The following is an 18,325-nucleotide window of genomic DNA, read 5'->3' on the forward strand; positions in this document are numbered from 1 at the left end:
AAGAGAAAAACAATCTGTCACATATAAGGGAAACCCAATAAGACTATGTGTAGATTTCTCAGCAGAAACCATGGAAGCTAGAAGACAGTGGGATGATATATTTAAATTACTAAAAGAGAAAAACTGCCAACCAAGACTCCTATATCCAGCAAAATTGTCCTTCAAAAATGAAGGAGAAATTAAAACATTCATAGACAAAAAGTCACTGAGAGAATTTGTGACCAAGAGACCAGCTCTGCAAGAAATACTAAAGGGAGCACTAGAGTCAGATACGAAAAGACAGAAGAGAGAGGTATGGAGTAAAGTGTAGAAAGAAGGAAAATCAGATATGATATATATAATACAAAAGCCAAAATGGTAGAGGAAAATATTATCCAAACAGTAATAACACTAAAAGTTAATGGACTGAATTCCCCAATCAAAAGACATAGACTGGCAGAATGGATTACGACCCAACAATACCACTGCTAGGTATCTACTCAAAGGACTTAAGGGCAAAGACACAGACGGACATTTGCACACCAGTGTTTTTGGCAGCATTACTTACAATTGCAAAGAGATGGAAACAGCCAAAATGTCCATCAACAGACGAGTGGCTAAACAAACTGTGGTGTATACCTACGATGGAATACTATGCAGCTTTAAGACAGGATAAACTTATGAAGCATGTAATAACATGGATGGACCTAGAGAACATTATGCTGAGTGAGTCTAGCCAAAAACTAAAGGACAAATACTGTATGGTCCCACTGATGTGAACCTACATTCGAGAATCAACTTGGAATATATCATTGGTAACAGAGACTAGTAGGAGTTAGAAACAGGGTAAGATAATGGGTAATTTGAGCTGAAGGGATACAGACTGTGCAACAGGACTAGATACAAAAACTCAAAAATGGACAGCACAATAATACCTAATTGTAATGTAACTATGTTAAGACACTGAATGAAGCTGCACCTGAACTATAGTTTTTTGTGTGTTTGTTTGTTTGTATCTTTTGTTTTTGTTTTTTCTTTTTCCTTTTATATATATGTATTTTTTATTATTATTATTATTATTATTATTATTTTAATTCTCTTCTCTATATAAACATTCTATATCTTTTTCTGCTGTTTTGCTAGTTCTTTTCCTAAATCGATGCAAATGTACTAAGAAATGATGATCATACATCTATGTGATGATACTAAGAATTACTGAGTGCATATGTAGAATGGAATGATTTCTAAATGTTGTGTTAATTTCTTTTCTTTTTTTTGATTAATAAAAAAAAAAAAGAATGAGCCATGTGCACTTGAGAAGATAAAAATAGGCCCCCAGCTCAGGTGAAGCTGGTCAAAGCGGAGGTTGCTCATTGTTGCCCTGGTCCAAGGGGGCAGGGCTGACAGAAAAAGAAAAAAGAAGGAAACAGGTTTTTGTGGCTGTGTTTCTAAAAAGGCTTGACTGCCTTTGGATACAGTGGCAGGGCTCCTCAGGCTGCAACTGCCCCAGGCATAGGCAAAAACAAGATCATTTGAGTGCTTGTCTGGAGCCTGTGCCTTCTCCAGGGGAGGGATGAAGCCCAGCTCAGGTGGAATCCCTCCGTCAAGGAACTCAGACACCAAGGCTTGTAATATGAAGCCATTAAAGCCAGTCTACAACCTCTTCTCTGTCTCCACCATGCCCTCCACACGGAGAGTCTGCCAAAGTTAAAAGTACCACATCATCTTACGCTGGTGGCACATGCAGGCAGACAAGCACCATATACTGGGCAGGATAAGAAAAACAGAGCCCAGAGAATTCACAGGAAAGTCTTTCAACCTTCTGGGACTCACCCTCAGGGAAAACTGATGCAGGTCACTCCTTTCTCCTGATAGGAGGCCAGTTTGGTCTGGGAAAATCCTGCTGGGGTCTATAATACCTAAGTAGACCATCCTAAGGGTTGGGGGGGAAAGGCACCATACAAGCAGGGCAAGAAACAAGAAAACAACAACTGAAAAATTCTCCTCTGTTAAACAAAACTTAAGCTAGAGGTCCAGATAAAACTGAACTGAATGTCAAAGAACAGATAGACAACAAATTTATCCAGCAAGAAAATCCTAGGTAAGAGAAGTGCAAGCAATCTCCAGAATAAACTAATTAAGGTAATTAAATGCCTAGACACCAGCAAAAAATAACAAATCACACTAGGAAAATTGAAGATATGTCCCAGTCAAAGGAACAAACCAACAATTCAAATGAGATACAGGAGCTGAAACAATTAATTCAGAATATACAAACAGACATGGAAAAATTCATCAAAAACCAAATCAATGAATTGAGGGAGGGTATAAAGAAGGCAAGGAAGGAACAAAAAGAAGAAATTGAAAATCTGAAAAAACAAATCACAGAACTTATGAAAATGAAAGGCACGGTAGAAGAGATGAGAAAAACAATGGAAACCTACAATGGTAGATTTCGAGAGACAGAACATAGGATTAGTGAACTGGAGGATGGGACATCTGAAATCCTGAAAGAAAAAGAAAATATAAAGAAAAAAATGGAAAAATATGAGCAGGGACTCAGGAAATTGAAAGACAATATGAAGTGTATGAATATACGTGTTGTCCCAGAAGGAGAAGAGAAGGGAAAAGGAGATGAAAAACTAATGGAGGAAATTATCACTGAAAATTTTCCAACTCTTATGAAGGACTTAAAATTACAGATCCAAGAAGTGCAGCATACCCCAAAGAGAATAGATCCAAATAGACATACTCCAAGACATTTACTAATCAGAAGGTCAGAGGTCAAAGAGAAAGAGAGAATCTTGAAAGCAGCAAGAGAAAAGCAATCCATCACATACTGGGAAACCCAATAAGACTATGCATAGATCTCTCAGCAGACACCATGGAGGTGAGAAGACAGTGGGATGATATATTTAAATTATTAAAAGAGAAAAACTGCCAACCAAGAATTCTATATCCAGCAAAACTGCCCTTCAAATATGAGGGAAAAATTAAAACATTTTCAGACAAAAAATCACTGAGAGAATTTGTGACCAAGAGACCAGCTCTGCAAGAAATACTAAAGGGAACACTAGAGACAGATACAAAAAGACAGAAGAGAGAGACGTGGAGAAGAGTATAGAAAGGAAGACTATGAGTATAGGTAAAGAGAAGGAAAATTAGATATGACCTATAAAATCCAGAAGGCAAAACAATAGAAGAAAGTACTACCCATGCAGTAATAACACTAAATGTTAATGGATTAAACTCCCCAATCAAAAGACATAGACTAGCAGAATGGATTAAAAAACAGGACCCATCTACATGCTGTCTCTACTCAAAGGACATGAGGCCAAGGACACAAATGGACATTTACACATCAATGTTTATAGCAGCATTATTTACAATTACCAGGAGATGGAAACAGCCAAAATGTCCATCAACAGACGAGTGGCTAAACAAACTGTGGCATATACATGCGATGGAATATTATGCAGCTGTAAGACAAAATAAAGTTATGAAGTATGTAACAACATGGATGGACCTTAAGGACATTATGCTGAGTGTGATTAGCCAAAAACAAAAGGACACAAAGATTAGAGCAGAAATAGATGAAATTGAAAACATGAAAACAATAGAGAATATCAATAAGACCAGAAGTTGGTTCTATGAGAAAATCAATAAGATTGATGGGCCCTTAGCAAGATTGACAAAAAGAAGAAGAGAGAGGATGCAAATAAATAAGATCAGAAATGGAAGAGGAGACATAACTACTGACCTCACAGAAATAAAGGAGGTAATAACAGGATACTATGAACAACTTTACGCTAATAAATACAACAATTTAGATGAAATGGACGGGTTCCTGGAAAGACATGAACAACCAACTTTGACTCAAGAAGACATAGATGACCTCAACAAACCAATCACAAGTAAAGAAATTGAATTAGTCATTCAAAAGCTTCCTAAAAAGAAAAGTCCAGGACCAGATGGCTTCACATGTGAATTCTACCAAACGTTCCAGAAAGAATTAGTACCAATTCTCCTCAAACTCTTCAAAAAAATCGAAGTGGAGGGAAAACTACCTAATTCATTCTATGAAGCCAACATCACCCTCATACCAAAACCAGGCAAAGATATTACAAAAAAAGAAAACTACAGACCAATCTCTCTAATGAATATAGATGCAAAAATCCTCAATAAAATTCTAGCAAATCGTATCCAACAACACATTAAAAGAATTATTCATCATGACCAAGTAGGATTCATCCCAGGTATGCAAGGATGGTTCAACATAAGAAAATCAATTAATGTAATACACCATATCAACAAATCAAAGCAGAAAAATCACATGATCATCTCAATTGATGCAGAGAAGGCATTCGACAAGATTCAACATCCTTTCCTGTTGAAAACACTTCAAAAGATAGGAATACAAGGGAACTTCCTTAAAATGATAGAGGGAATATATGAAAAACCCACAGCTAATATCATCCTCAATGGGGAAAAATTGAAAACTTTCCCCCTAAGATCAGGAACAAGACAAGGATGTCCACTATCACCACTATTATTCAACATTGTGTTGGAAGTTCTAGCCACAGCAATTAGAAAAGAAAAAGAAATACAAGGCATCAAAATTGGAAAAGAAGAAATAAAACTATCACTGTTTGCAGACGATATGATACTATACGTCGAAAACCCGGAAAAATCCACAACAAAATTACTAGGGCTAATAAATAAGTACAGCAAAGTAGCAGGCTACAAGATCAACATTCAAAAATCTGTAGCTTTTCTATACACTAGTAATGAACAAGCTGAGGCGGAAATCAAGAAACGAATCCCATTTACAATCGCAACTAAAAGAATAAAATACCTAGGAATAAATTTAACCAAAGAGACAAAAAACCTATATAAAGAAAAATACAAAAAACTGCTAAAAGAAAATAGATGGTAATCAATATTTTAAAATTTCATCCTATGTGTGAGACTAAAGCAAAAAATATTTGGTACAAAATTTATATTTTGACTAGTGCATCTACTAATATAACTTATGTAGATAGTTGGTTGAACATCATAAGTACTTGGAACCTTGGGTAGGACATGAGAGTTTGTTGGTTTGTCCAGAGTGATGCCCTGATGGATCCCAGAGTGATTTGATCAGTGAGTGGAAAAGTATTTGCAAAGTCCCCTTCGGGGAATGGTGAGAACAGGGGAAAATTCAATCTCCCCAAGTTGAATTCTTGATATTCTCACAAGGAATGTGGACAACCAAAGCAATAGGCTGATCCCCCATTCTTGGGGTTTGTTCATATGAAACTTAATCCCACAAAGGATAGGTCAAGCCTACTTAAAATTAGGTCTAAGAGTCACCCCCAAGAGAACCTCTTTTGTTGCTCGGATGTGGCCTCTCTCTCCAGCCAACACAACAAGCAAACTCACCACCCTCCCCCTGTCTACGTGGGACATGACTCCCAGGGGTGGGGACCCTCCTGGCAACATGGGACAGAAATCCCTGAATGAGCTGAGACTCAGCATCAAGGGATTGAGAAAACCTCTAGAATGAGCTGAGACCCAGCATCTAAGGACTGAGAAAACATTCTCGACCAAAAGGGGGAAGAGTGAAATGAGACAAAGTGTCATTGGCTAAGAGATTCCAAACAGAGTCGAGAGGTTATCCTCAGGAGTTTATTCTTACACATTAAGTAGATATCACCTTGTTATCGAAGATGTACTGGAGAGGCTAGAGGGAACTCCCTGAAAATATAGAGCTGTGTTCCAGTAGCCATGTTTCTTGATAATGATTGAATAATGATATAGCTTTCACAGTGTGACTGTGTGATTGTGAAAACCTTGTATCTGATGCTCCTTTTATCTACCTTGTCAATAGACAAGTAGAACATATGGAATAAAAATAAATAATAGGGGGGAAAATGTTCATATCTCAAGAATGTTGGTATGTTGGTCATTGTTCATAATAGAAATACTGAAGAAAAAAACAAAGAAGACCAGCAGTAACAGCACCAACAGCAGCCTTGCTCTAAGTACAGACGCTCATGCCTACTCCAAACCATCTCAACCAAAATTAGATCCTCAGGTGATTCGGGTAGATGATAAAGTTTGCCTTCCAGATGCACTGCCAGACCTGGGCAGTGTAACTTTGGTGTATGGTCTGAACAAACCATTTAGCTCTGGAGGGTTCAAGGTTCAGGCCTTGTTACCTTTCTCTTCTATGGCAGTGAAAGCTAAATTTCTGAATGAACATGGCTAGATTATGGTATCCATTAGTTTGGTGAGGCAAAATCTGGCCTGATGCTACTGTGACCATATTTCATTAATAGATTTGCATCTACAATCAGTAATTATATCAAGGGCTGACTGAGTCTACAATCAACAAAAGAGGTTATGTTCAACAATGTGGGGAGTCTCCTCATACAATCAGCTGGAGATCTTAAAACCTAGAACTGAGGATTGAAGATGTCAGAAAGAACCATTTCTACCTCTACTTAAGTCAGCCAACTTGCAACGTACTCTATGGAGTTCATTTTGCCAAAATTCTGAATCACCTTTGTGAGTTTCCAGCTTGTGGCTTGCCCTATAGAGTTATGACTCGGGAGAACCCTGGCTAATACAATAACTGATGCCTCCTGTGCTAGTTGGAAAATGTTGATGCCCCAGAAAATACATGTCATTTGATCCTAATTCAATATTGTAGGGTGGGAATCTTTGATTAGATTGTTTCCATGAGACATGATTCACCCAATTGTGGGTGTGGCCTTTTGATTAGATGGAACTGTGAATCTGCCCAATTAAGATGTGTCTTGATTGGTTTACTAGAGTCCTTTAAAAGATGAAATATTTTGCAGAAAGTTCAGAGCCAACAGAGAGGGCCAACATGAGACCCAGATGTTTGGAGATGCAGAAAGAAAAGGCACCCAGGGAAGCTATTTGAAACTAGAAGCCAAAGGACCAGCAAATGCCAGCCCTGTGCCTTCCCAGCTGACACAGGCATTCAGGACCCATTGGCCTTGCTTGAGTCAAGGTATCTTCCCCTAGATGTCTTCATTTGGACATTGTTTATGGCCACAGAATTGTAAACTTGCAAGTTAATAAATAACCTTTTTAAAAAGTCCTTCCATTTCTGGTATATTGCATTATGGCAGCTTTAACAAAGAAAAACACCTTCTTTGATGATTTCATCTATTCTCATGGATTTAAATATCACTTATATGACATTACCTGCCAAATCCATTTTTCTAGACAAACATTTCTCCTAAACTCCCGAAAAATATGTCCAACCAGCAATTCAACAACTGACAGCTGGAAAATATGCTTTTCCTAGCTAAGCTTAACAAGTTAATCTTTGTACTTAGTTACCAGGACATTAACCAGACCTTCTGAGGAATGGCATCAAGAACACATGGAGGCCTAATGAATCAGTCACTTCCTCCTCAAAAGACAAAAGTTTGACATCCTTGAGAATCAGATACTAAGAGAAGTGTCATGAAGACCCTGCCTGCAAGAGCTTGCATGTCAATATCTAAATCTAATTACTGAAGCTGGAACAATAAGACATACTTGAGACAACATAGGATGACACATTTGCCTGTGACTTGCTCAGAAAAATCCACCATCGTTGCTGACTTAACAAGAATGCATCATGCGGACATTACTTTTTGACCACTCCCACTTCTCTTGGACTATAAAAACGCTAACTCACATGCCCACTTTGAACAGGTTAGAGAAGATTCCTCCAGTTCCTTGCAAAGTGCACTTGCAGTAAATCACCTTCACACTGAGAGGCATGTTTCTCCTTTGTAGCGCCAGATCAAGCAGGCCCTTCTATGGAAAGTGCCATGCTTGTAGTAACACAATCTCAGTGCATTTCAGATAGACATCTCAGAGTCACAATTGCCTAAACCAAATACCTGTGTTGCCCCGTCTGCAACTATGAACCTTTCACAGTCTTCCCCATTTTTGCTGATGGCAACTCCATCTTTCATTCACCTAGTCTGAAATTTTGGGTATCCTCCTTGATTCTTCTTGGTTCATCCACCAAATTCAATACATTAGGAAACCCTGAAAATTAACCTTCAAAATATAACCAGAGACAATTCCATTCCTGGCACTGTGGGATCAACAATTCTATCCTGACCACAAGGGGAAAAAGAGGTGTTAATAATAAAGTCTTATGGCTGAGAGAGTTCAAATAGAGTCGAGAGACTGCAGAGTGCAGGTCACTCTTATGCAAATTTCAGTTACACATTGTAACTTGCCAAACCCCAACCAAAACCATTCTAGCCTATCCTAAAGAATACCTATGGCATATATAAGATTCTACAAAGGTTTCATGCACTAGGGTAACTTTCCAGAAATCTACAACCTCCACATGGGTTCCTGGACAAGATAAGCCCTGAAACCTTGAGGGGCCATCCTCTCCAAAATATCAGCTAGTTCCATCTTATCTCAAATTATCAACAGCCCCTTCCAACATGAAAAAGTTAGAATAGCCATAGCCCAAATACTCCTAAAGAATGGAATACAAGGATCAAAGGTGATGATGGAGTTATACAGAGACTGTAGAGCTCAAAAAATGAATACGATTGCTGAACTATTAAATTGATATTTCTTTTAGTTCCCAGTATTTTAGAGCAGCTGGAAGTAAAAACCTAAAATTGTGGAATTGTTACCCATACCAAAATCTGTACTCTGTTCAACAACGAATTGTTGTGTTGTGCTTTGAAATCTATTGATTTTTCTCATATATACTATCACAAAAAATTTTTTTAAATTGATTGTAATGATAAATAATTTTTATCATTGTAGTAGTTAGATTCAGTTGTCAACTTGGCCAGGTGAAGGCACCTCGTTCTTGTTACTGTGGACTTGAGCCAATGGTACGTGAACGTTGCTGATTTGCATCTGCAGTCAGCTAGGAGGTATGCCTGCTGCAATGAAGGACGTTTGACTTAATTGGCTGGTGCTTAAATGAGAGACCCAAACATAGCACAGCCCAAGCAGCTCGGCATTCCTCATCTCAGCACTCGCAGCTCAGCCCAGGCCTTGGGACATGCAGAAAAAAGTCACCCCGGGGAAAGTTGTTGGAACCCAGAGGCCTGGAGAGAAGGCCGGCAGAGACCATCCTGTGCTTTCCCACATAAGAAAGAATCTCAGTGGAAAGTTAGCTGCCTTTCCTCTGAAGAACTAACAAAATAAATCCCCTTTTATTAAAAGTCAATCCGTTTCTGGTGTGATGCATTCCGGCAGCTAGCAAACTAGAACAATCATTATCTCCTACATTCTGGAGAAGCTAGAAGGAAAAATCTGAGAGTATAGTACGGTAGCCCATGACAAACTCTAGAATCTGTCTTGTAACTACTTGTTGAAGAGTGCTCTGAAAATTATTGCGTTTTTCCTTCTTTGCTTTGTATATATGTCATGTTGTATGATAAAAAGTTAAATACATATATATAAAACCTGAATACAATACTTCCCATTATTTTATTGCTCAGACCCTAGTCAAAGCAACCACCATCTCTGGTTGGAAGACCGCATTCATTTCCTACCATTTTCCCTAATGCACCGCTCAACACTCCCCTCTCCTTTCTCTTCACAGCACAGCAGCCAGAGGGATCCTTTAAAAAGAGGAGTTGTACATGTCCATCTTCTGCTCAGAAACATCTTGTAACTCCTCATCTCATCCAGAGTAAAGGTCAAAACTCCCAATTTCCTCAAGGCTCACATAACCTGGCCATATGTTGTCATGTCCAAGCTGGCAAAAATGATATAATGCAATGGGTTTGCTTAAACAATGGGAATTTATTGCTTCCTAGTTTTGAGGTGAGAAGTCCAAAATCATTGGCTCCCTTAGGCAATGCTTTCTTTGCAAAGACTTTGGCTGTCTGGGGCTGGATTCCAGAGAACCTCATTCATTGGGTTTTCTGTCACATGGCAATGCACATGGTGCTTCTCCTGCCTTCCCTCTCCATCTGACTTTCACTCTGCCTATAAAGGACTCCAGTAATCCAGATGAAAGCAGAGCCTGATTTGATGGGGCCACACCTTGAATGAAGTAACATCTTGAAGAGATCCTAGTTACTATGGGTCCACACCCACCAGAACACATATCCAGACCAAGGACATGCCCAAACTGGGGTACACAGTTCAGTCCACCACAGCTTACTCTGATCTCCTCTCAGTTACTCTCTGTTGCACCTGTACCAGCCTCCTCACTCATCCCTGCACAAAAAGACACATCCCTGATGCATTAGTTTTTTAACCTGCCAGAATGCAAAACACCAGAAATGGAATGGCTTTCACAAAGGAGATTTACTGAGGAGCAAGTTTACAGTCCAAAGGCTGAGAATATGGCCAAACTAAGGCACCAAGAGGTTACCTTTACTCAAGAAAAGGTGATGCCTTCCAGAACAGCTCAACCAGCTGAGAAGTCACATGACTGACATCTGCTGGTCCCCTGCTCCTAGGTTTCATTGCTTCAGCCTCTGTTTCATGTGTGAGTTCCTCACTTGGCATCTTTGGACCTTCACTTAGCTCCTCCAGAACACAACTCTGGATTCTGGCCTGCTTAGTATCTCATTGGAACACCGATGGTGACATCTGCTGAGCCCTGGGTCTCATGTTGGCTCTGAAGAAACTGTTCTCTAAGTATTGGCATCTGCTTTGACCACTCCTCAAAACGTTTCCTCTTTTAAATTTACTCCAGTAAACTCATCAAGACCCACCTGGAATGGAGTCACATCTGCATCTAATCAAAAGCTCACAGCTACATCTCCATGGAGATGATCTAATCAAAAGATTCTACCCTACAACAATGAATCAGGAGTAAAGGAAATGGCTGCCGCTTTAATCTTATATAGCTTAATGTAATGCCTGGATCAATCAAAATGTACTGGGAAAGTCCCTTGAGGTATGGGAGAAACAATATGAAACTATTAAACTTTAGCAACGGGAAACCCAGGTTACAGTGCCAAACATTTGGAAACCCAAATCACTAGGCTAAGCCCTTGATCTTGAGCCTTGCTCCTGTGAAGCTTATGTATGAAGCAGAGAAGCCTACCTACCTAAAGTTATGCCTAAGAGTAACCCCTAGAAGACCTCTTTTGTTGCTCAAATGTGGCCAATCTCTCTCTAAGCCCAATTCTGCAAGTGAAACCATTGCCCTCCCCCATAGCCAAGATATGACATCCAGGGATGAAAGTCTTCTGGTGGCACGGGAGATGACCCCCAGGGATGAGTGTGGCCCTGGCACTGTGGGATCAAAATACCATCCTGACCAAAAGGAGGAAAAGAAGTATCAGTGGCTCACAGAGTTCAAACAGAGTCAAGAAGCTAATCTGGTCAAGCTTCAGTTAGACACTGCTAATTTGTGAAACCCCAACCAAAACTATTACAGCCAATTTTAAAGAATACCTAGGGCGTTATATAAGAGTCTACAAAGGTTCCATGTACTAGGGTAACTTTCCAGAAACCTACAACCTCTAGATGTTCCTGGACCAGATAAGTCCTGAAATGCAGAGGGGCCAGCCTTTCCAGAATATCAACTAGTTCCATTCCCCATCCCATATTATCAACAGCCCCTTTCAACACGAAAAAGTTAGAATGGCCATAGCTATCCTAAAGAAGGGAGAAAGAAAAAAGGTGATGGTGGAATTATCGAGAGGTCAGATTTAACAAATCAATATGAGTGCTGAATTAGTATACTGATATTTCTTTTAGTTTCCAGGACTTAGAGCTCCTAGAAATAAAAACCTAAATCTGTGGAACTGTAACCCATACAAACTCCGAAATCTGCTCTACAACTGATTGCTGCCATGTGTTCTGAATTTATTGTTTCTTTGTATATGTTATTTTTCACATAAAAGAAAAAATAAAGAGAAGGAAAAGTATACTAGAGAAGGTAGGATTTAACAAATGAATATGACTGCTCAATCAATATATTGAAATTTCTGTTGTTCTCAAGTGTCTTGGATCAGCTAGAAGAAAAAATGAAAAACTTCTGGAACTGTAACCCATACCAACCCTTAAAATCTGTTACATAACTACCTGTTAAAATGTACTTGGAAATTTATTGCTTTTTTCTATATAACTTATTATTCACAATAAAAAAAATTGTTAAACAAAAAGAAAATAAACAGCTGCCCTCACAAGACTGGATCAGGATTAAAACATGGCTTTTCAGGCGCACATAACGGCTTCCAACAGGCACAGCCGCCACTGCCTTTGCACTGGCTGTTGCCCTGCCTGGGAAGACCTTGCTCCTGACACGCTCAGAGCTAATTCCTGCCTGTCCTTCCCACCTTTCCTCACACGCCTCCTTCTCAGTGTGGCATCTTCCTTCCCTCCCACCCCACAGACACGCACACCCTGCACTCACCTTCCCCATGGCACCTGGCACCTTCTAAAATAAACACTTTCCTTATTTCCAAAGCTTCTACTACACAGCCTACCTCTTCCCACTAGAAGTGACGTTCTACAAGGTTAGTGATTTTTCACTGTTTTTAATTTGCTCATATTTCACAGGTAAAAAAAATAACATGCTATAGCCAGTACTCAACAAATATCTGTGTAGGGGACGATCACTGCAAACCACCTCCTTATTCCAGAGACAACACCTTATTAATGTAGCCTCAATCCAAATGCTGTCCTGAGGCAGCTGCTGCACAGCATCCACTCACGCTGACATTAATGCCGCCTCTACCTGTTCTCACGAATGTGCTCAACCCTCCACTCACACCCACCCCGCAGCACACAATTTCATTCCCTTTTCAGGCAACAATGATCCTAGGCTGTGGACCCTGTATTACAACCAGATGGGAATCTGTACTAGACACAGCTTTATAAATTCAGGAGCTTAGACCGGACCCAGCACAAGGAATGCAACAGCTAAGGGCAGGGGGAGAGGGTAGGCGAGCAGAGAAGACAGAAACCTAACAGGAATTTATCCCAGACTAGAAACTATCACATCCCCCCTCTCTGCTAATGTTAGAACCTGACTGCTTAAAAAATATTTGGGAAAATGTGGAAAGAGCAATCCAGAGAACAGCCCAAGTGGAGGCAGGAGCTGGACAAGGCTGAGAATTAGTCTCTCTATACCACAGACTCCTGTGCTCAGGGGCCGCCCTGTTTCTCGTGAGGACAATGACAGGACACACGAGTCCCGCTGCCATCAGAGACGGGGACACCCAGGGGAGGAGGAGCCCAGGACTGGTGCACGAGAGCAAGGCTGACCACAGCCCTCTAAGAAAACCAAGAATCAGCAATAAACACACCCACGATGAGGACCGAGACCAGACCCAGGCCTGAGCGGGGGCTGACCCGGCCACACCAAGCCCTCGTGGCCCACGGTCCTGCAGACGGGACGAGGCCCAGGCGATGTCTGAGCCCCTGTGACCACAGTCCTGGTGGGACAAAATCCTACTGAAGGGGCGAGGACGAGGGGCAGTGAGAATGGCCCATCCGAGGAGTGACCGAGTCACAGACCACGATGTTCTGAGTACCAACTGGACACAGGCCCCGTCCACCCTCAGCTCCCCACAGCCATCTCCTGTCCCACCTGCTACACTCAGCACAGCAAACACACGGATTCTGGAAGGTTCTCAGGGCTACATTTATTCTCTCTCACATTTTAGGAATGATCCTCTCCTTTAATTAACCCATCAACCCCATTTAATGGCAAAGAATTTGCAAAAAGAAATTCAGATTCTTATATTCATAGGGTAGTAAGAAGGTACAGTTTGTGTAACCAGAGTTAAGACAGGGATGGACGCGTCCCTGCCCCGCCTCTGCTGGATCAGGAAGGTGGGTCTGGGGAAGGGAGCACAGGTCCATGGGGGATAGAGTGGGAAGGGGGATGGAGTGGTGGGGAAGAGTGGGCTAGTCTGTCCACATCCTCACATTAAATGTGTAGGAATGCAGACACGTGCCGACACCAGCTGCAGAGAGAGAAGTCAGGAGTCGGGGAGAGAAGAAATCTTGTATCACTCAGTCCCACAGAAGACAGGGTCTCACACTACAGAAGATAATCAAGAAATAATTCAGGACGGTCACTGGAAACATTGACATTATGAACAGCCCTCCACATACATAAAATGTCCAAATCCAAGGAATCCCCATCACTCAGGCGAGTCCTCTCTGCCCAAACCCCTCTCCCAGTTCAGGCTCTCCAGGGTCTCAACTTTAGAAGCCGTGAGAGACACATCAGAGCCCTGGGAACTGTCGTTGCCTGTGGAGGAACAAAAACAGGATCTGGTCAAGTGAACAGGGGAGATGTGAGAAAAGGAGGAATTATGGGGTGGGTGAGCTGCTCCGTGGGCTCCCGTCTACACTCCCCCAAAATCTCAGGGATCAGACCTACACCTTCCATTCCCCCGCCCCCTCTATCCCACCACTTACCAGCAGCCTGAATGTAGCTCCCTCCTTTTCCCCCTGTGGGAAAAAACAACTAGTGAGAGGCACGACCTGAGGTCCTGGAGATCTAGTCCTGGATCCTAGGGAAGTTTCCAGAACTGTGACTGCAGACCCAGGGCAGGTTCAGGAATCATGAGGAAAGGAGATGTGTGGGGATGGGACTATCTGTCCTCATGTACGTCTGTCCTCAGCAGGGACCTTCCCTCTGACTGCTGGGAACAGGTGCCTCAATATCCTCATTGGAGGAACGTTATCCAAATTAGTGTCTGACAGGTCCCAGACTGGATCAGCACATGTGTGAGGAGGGGCTTCATGGAACCAGAGCAGGGGAGAAGAAAAACTGCTACCCAAGGTTGGAAACCCAGCAATTCCACAAGAACCCTCAGACCCCTGCCCCCTTTCCTACCTGAGCTCTTCTTCCTCCAGATCACAATTCCAGCCACCACAGCCACTGCAACTCCAAGGAGAACCAGGCCAGCCACAATTACCACCAAGGGGACGGTGAACTCCGAAGGTGGCTCTGAGAAGGGAAGGGAGGGTCAGGGGCCCTCACCCTGCTGGAGGAGCTCAGAAGGGCCCCTGCTTTTCCTGAGAAGATGCCCCACACTTCTTCCCCTCCTTACCCCATCTCAGGGTGAGGGGCTCAGACAGCCCCTCATGCTGCACATGGCACATGTATCTCTGCTCCTCTCCAGGGAGAACTACCACAGCCGCCCACTTCTGGAAGTTTCCATCCCCCGCAGGCCTGGTCTCCACAAACTCCGTGTCCTGGGTCTGGTCATCCCCTTCCCGCTGCCAGGTCAGTGTGATCTCCGCCGGGTAGAAGCCCAGGGCCCAGCACTTCAGCGTGACCTCACGGTCAGAGATGGGGTGGTGGGTCATGTGTGTCTTTGGGGGGCCTGCGTGGGAAAGTGAGAACCTTCAGGAACTGTCCATCACCTCTCACGGGCCATTCAAGCAACATTCATGTGTCCATCAGGAAAAAGAACAGGACAGTCTTGGTGGGGGGGGCAGTGCAAACACCAGACATCAGCCTGGACTCAAGGGTCTGGCATCATCTCCTACTCCTTAGAAATTCTAGGATCAGGGTGAGACATCCCAGGTGTCTGAGAGATCAGACTTCAAGACCTGACCTGATGATGAATACACAACTATATGATAATATTGTGAGCCACTGATTGTAACCATGCATGGAATGTTTGTGTGGTAAGAATGTTCGTGTTTGTATGGGTTGTTTGTATATTGCTTTGGTGTGTAAATTTAAAAAAAATTTAGATAAAATTTAAAAATTCCAACATCCCATTGAAAAGAGAAAGCCATTATTAACCCTTCCCTCAGATATCTCTCTTTGAATGTGCTTACATGAATTGAAATAATTTAATGTAAATAGAATTATACAGTAATACTATTCTATATCTGCATTATTTTAGTTAAGCAATATTTTGGTTCTCCTGCCACTTAATATAGTTATATTACTCTAATTCATAATTACAGTGTTCCTTTAGATGGATGTCAGAATTTACTTAACCAGTACTCTATTGATAGTTATTTATATATTTTCCAGTGTTTAGCTGTCATTTGTAAATGCTAAAATATCATTGCCCATATACCGTTGCATTCACCCATTGGTATAAATTTGTAGAACGTAAATTGGCATTGTCATGTAAAAATATCTTTAATGTATGCCTATTATAAATAAAAACTTCTTTAAAACAGAAAAAAAGAATGTTTGTACGTTATTTTTTAGTAAAAATATTGAAAAAAAAAAACGACCTGAATAGAGGACTAGTGCCCCAGCAAAGCTGGAGCCAGACCCTCAAAGACAATGGCAGAGAACAGGACCAGAGAAAGTTCCAGGTGGTTCCCCAGGCTGCCAGGGACAAAGGGAACTGATGACCTTTTACTTCCGGGATCCTCTCCCCCCCAACCCCAGAGAGGCTGGATCCCTTCATTGTTCCTGAGAGAGGTCCGGCCCGCTGGGCAAATCCCTCTCTGGTTCAGGGTCTGGAAATTCGTGCGGACTCCCTCCCCTCTGGAAGGAGAGTGTTCCAAGGCAGGAGAGGATTCTGGCATCAATCCTATTTCTTCCCCTGTGGGACGCCAGCGGTGGTCGCAGTCCCAGCCCGAGAGAGACCTGGGAGGCGCCCTGAGGCCCCTGGTACCTGTGCGCTGCAGCGTCTCCTTCACGTTCTCCAGCTGTCTCCGGAGCCACTCCACGCACCTGCCCTCCAGGTAGGCCCGGTGGTGCTGCGCCTCCCCGGCCACCTCCCACTTGCGCCGGGTGATCTGAGCCGCCGTGTCGGCCGCCGTCCAGGAGCGCAGGTCCTCGTTCAGGGCGATGTAATCGTGGCCGTCATAGGCGAGCTGATAGTGTCCGCGGAGGAGGCAACCGTCGGGCCCCTGTCGCAGCCAATCATCCGCTGGAGAGTGTGAGACCCTGACCCCGCCCCCACGGCCAGCCCCGCCCACTTTACCCGCCGATCCGGGTCCCAGGCGGTGATTGGTCGGAGCCCGTTAGGTCTAAATTGAAACTAAACCCAGTGAAAGTCCCTCCGTTCTTCCTCTTTGGGGGTCGGTGGGTCCCGCGGCCTCGGGGTGAACCTTAGACACAGACTCGGGGCGACCCCGGCCCGTCCGCGGGGTTCCCGGGTTCGTGACCTGCGCCCCGGGCCCCGCGCCGCTCACCGGCCTCGCTCTGGTTGTAGTAGCCGCGCAGGGTCCGCAGGTTCACTCGGAAAGTCTGTGCAGAGGTCTTGGCGTTCTGCGTGTTTCGCTCCCAATACTCGGGCCCCTCCTGCTCCACCCACGGCGCCCGCGGCTCCATCCTTGGACTCGCCGCGTCGCTGTCGAACCGCACGAACTGCGTGTCGTCCACGTAGCCGACCGCGATGTAGCGGGAATCCCCGCGGTCGGGCCGGGACACGGCGGTGCTGAAATACCTCATGGAGTGGGGGCCTGGGGGCGGGGAGGGGGTGAGACCGGCCCGACCCTCCACCCGCGGCTTCCCGGGCTCCTGCGCCCCCGCCGGGCGGGCCCCTCGCTCCCTCCCCCGGGGACATTTCCCCCCCGACCCCGCACTCACCCGCACGGGTCTGGGTCAGGGTCAGGACCCCCGAGAGCAGCAGGAGGAGGGCTCACGGCGCCATGGCCGGGGTCCCCGGGTCTGAGGAGAATCTGAGTTCCGGCGGGTCCGCGGGGACTTTGTAACGGGAGCTGCGGAGACGCTGATTGGCTTCTCCAGGAACCGGAGCCGCAATGGGAGTGAGCCCTGGGGCCGCGTCACGAGTGTCCGGGCAGGAGGACCTGACACAGGTTGTGAGAGGGAAAGTGAAACTCGGGGAGATGGGGGGTCCCCAGCGCTCGGCCTCCCCACCCCAACACTCCAACCTTAGGGCGACACCTGGACCCTGGGAACGGCCCTGACCCTCTCCCCCTGCACCGAGCACTCTGTCTCCCGGAGTCCTTTCCCCCTCTCTCCTTCCCGGAATGCGCCCCCTGAGCCTCATTCCCTGCCTCCCACCCTCACCTCTCCCCAGGGATTGTGCTAACAAAACTGACCCCAGCGAATTAGATGCCAGAGACGGAACTCGCCCTACCAGGGGAGGTGGGGAGCCCGGGTTCTCTCTTTAAACCTGGAGAAGTTGTCCTTGGGGTATCAGATGGAGATTCCCATAGAGACCAGGTTCCTTTTTGTTAACTACGAAAGGCAACAGGATCTTGACAACGCCTGAGCAATCAAGTATCTCTTCTGTAAAAGAAATTACATTGAGATTGTCCTGTAGACGCATAACTTCTCTCATAAAAATTTAAAATATGGAAGATATTATTTTGGCCCCTTCATATATAAATGTCTACACAGCAATGCAATAAGGCTCACAAATCTCCCGTTTTCCCTTCTCAAAGAATGTATATTTTAAACTTTTTTATTGTTAAATATAAC

At 43.9% G+C, this 18,325-nt stretch overlaps 1 pseudogene across 1 annotated transcript; it reads right to left on the reverse strand.

The window, feature by feature from the left end:
* Positions 1-13,561: 13,561 nt before the first annotated feature.
* LOC143684378 (patr class I histocompatibility antigen, A-126 alpha chain-like) lies at positions 13,562-17,546 on the reverse strand (annotated as a pseudogene). Its single transcript, XR_013176023.1, has 7 exons — positions 17,468-17,546; positions 17,071-17,340; positions 16,548-16,822; positions 15,009-15,284; positions 14,792-14,905; positions 14,371-14,403; positions 13,562-14,200 (listed from the first exon to the last, which is right to left on the reverse strand). The product of XR_013176023.1 is annotated as a patr class I histocompatibility antigen, A-126 alpha chain-like (transcript).
* Between the last annotated feature and the right edge of the window lie 779 nt (positions 17,547-18,325).

The sequence above is a fragment of the Tamandua tetradactyla genome, chromosome 5, assembly GCF_023851605.1.
Source record: "Tamandua tetradactyla isolate mTamTet1 chromosome 5, mTamTet1.pri, whole genome shotgun sequence".
Lineage (NCBI taxonomy): Eukaryota > Metazoa > Chordata > Mammalia > Pilosa > Myrmecophagidae > Tamandua > Tamandua tetradactyla.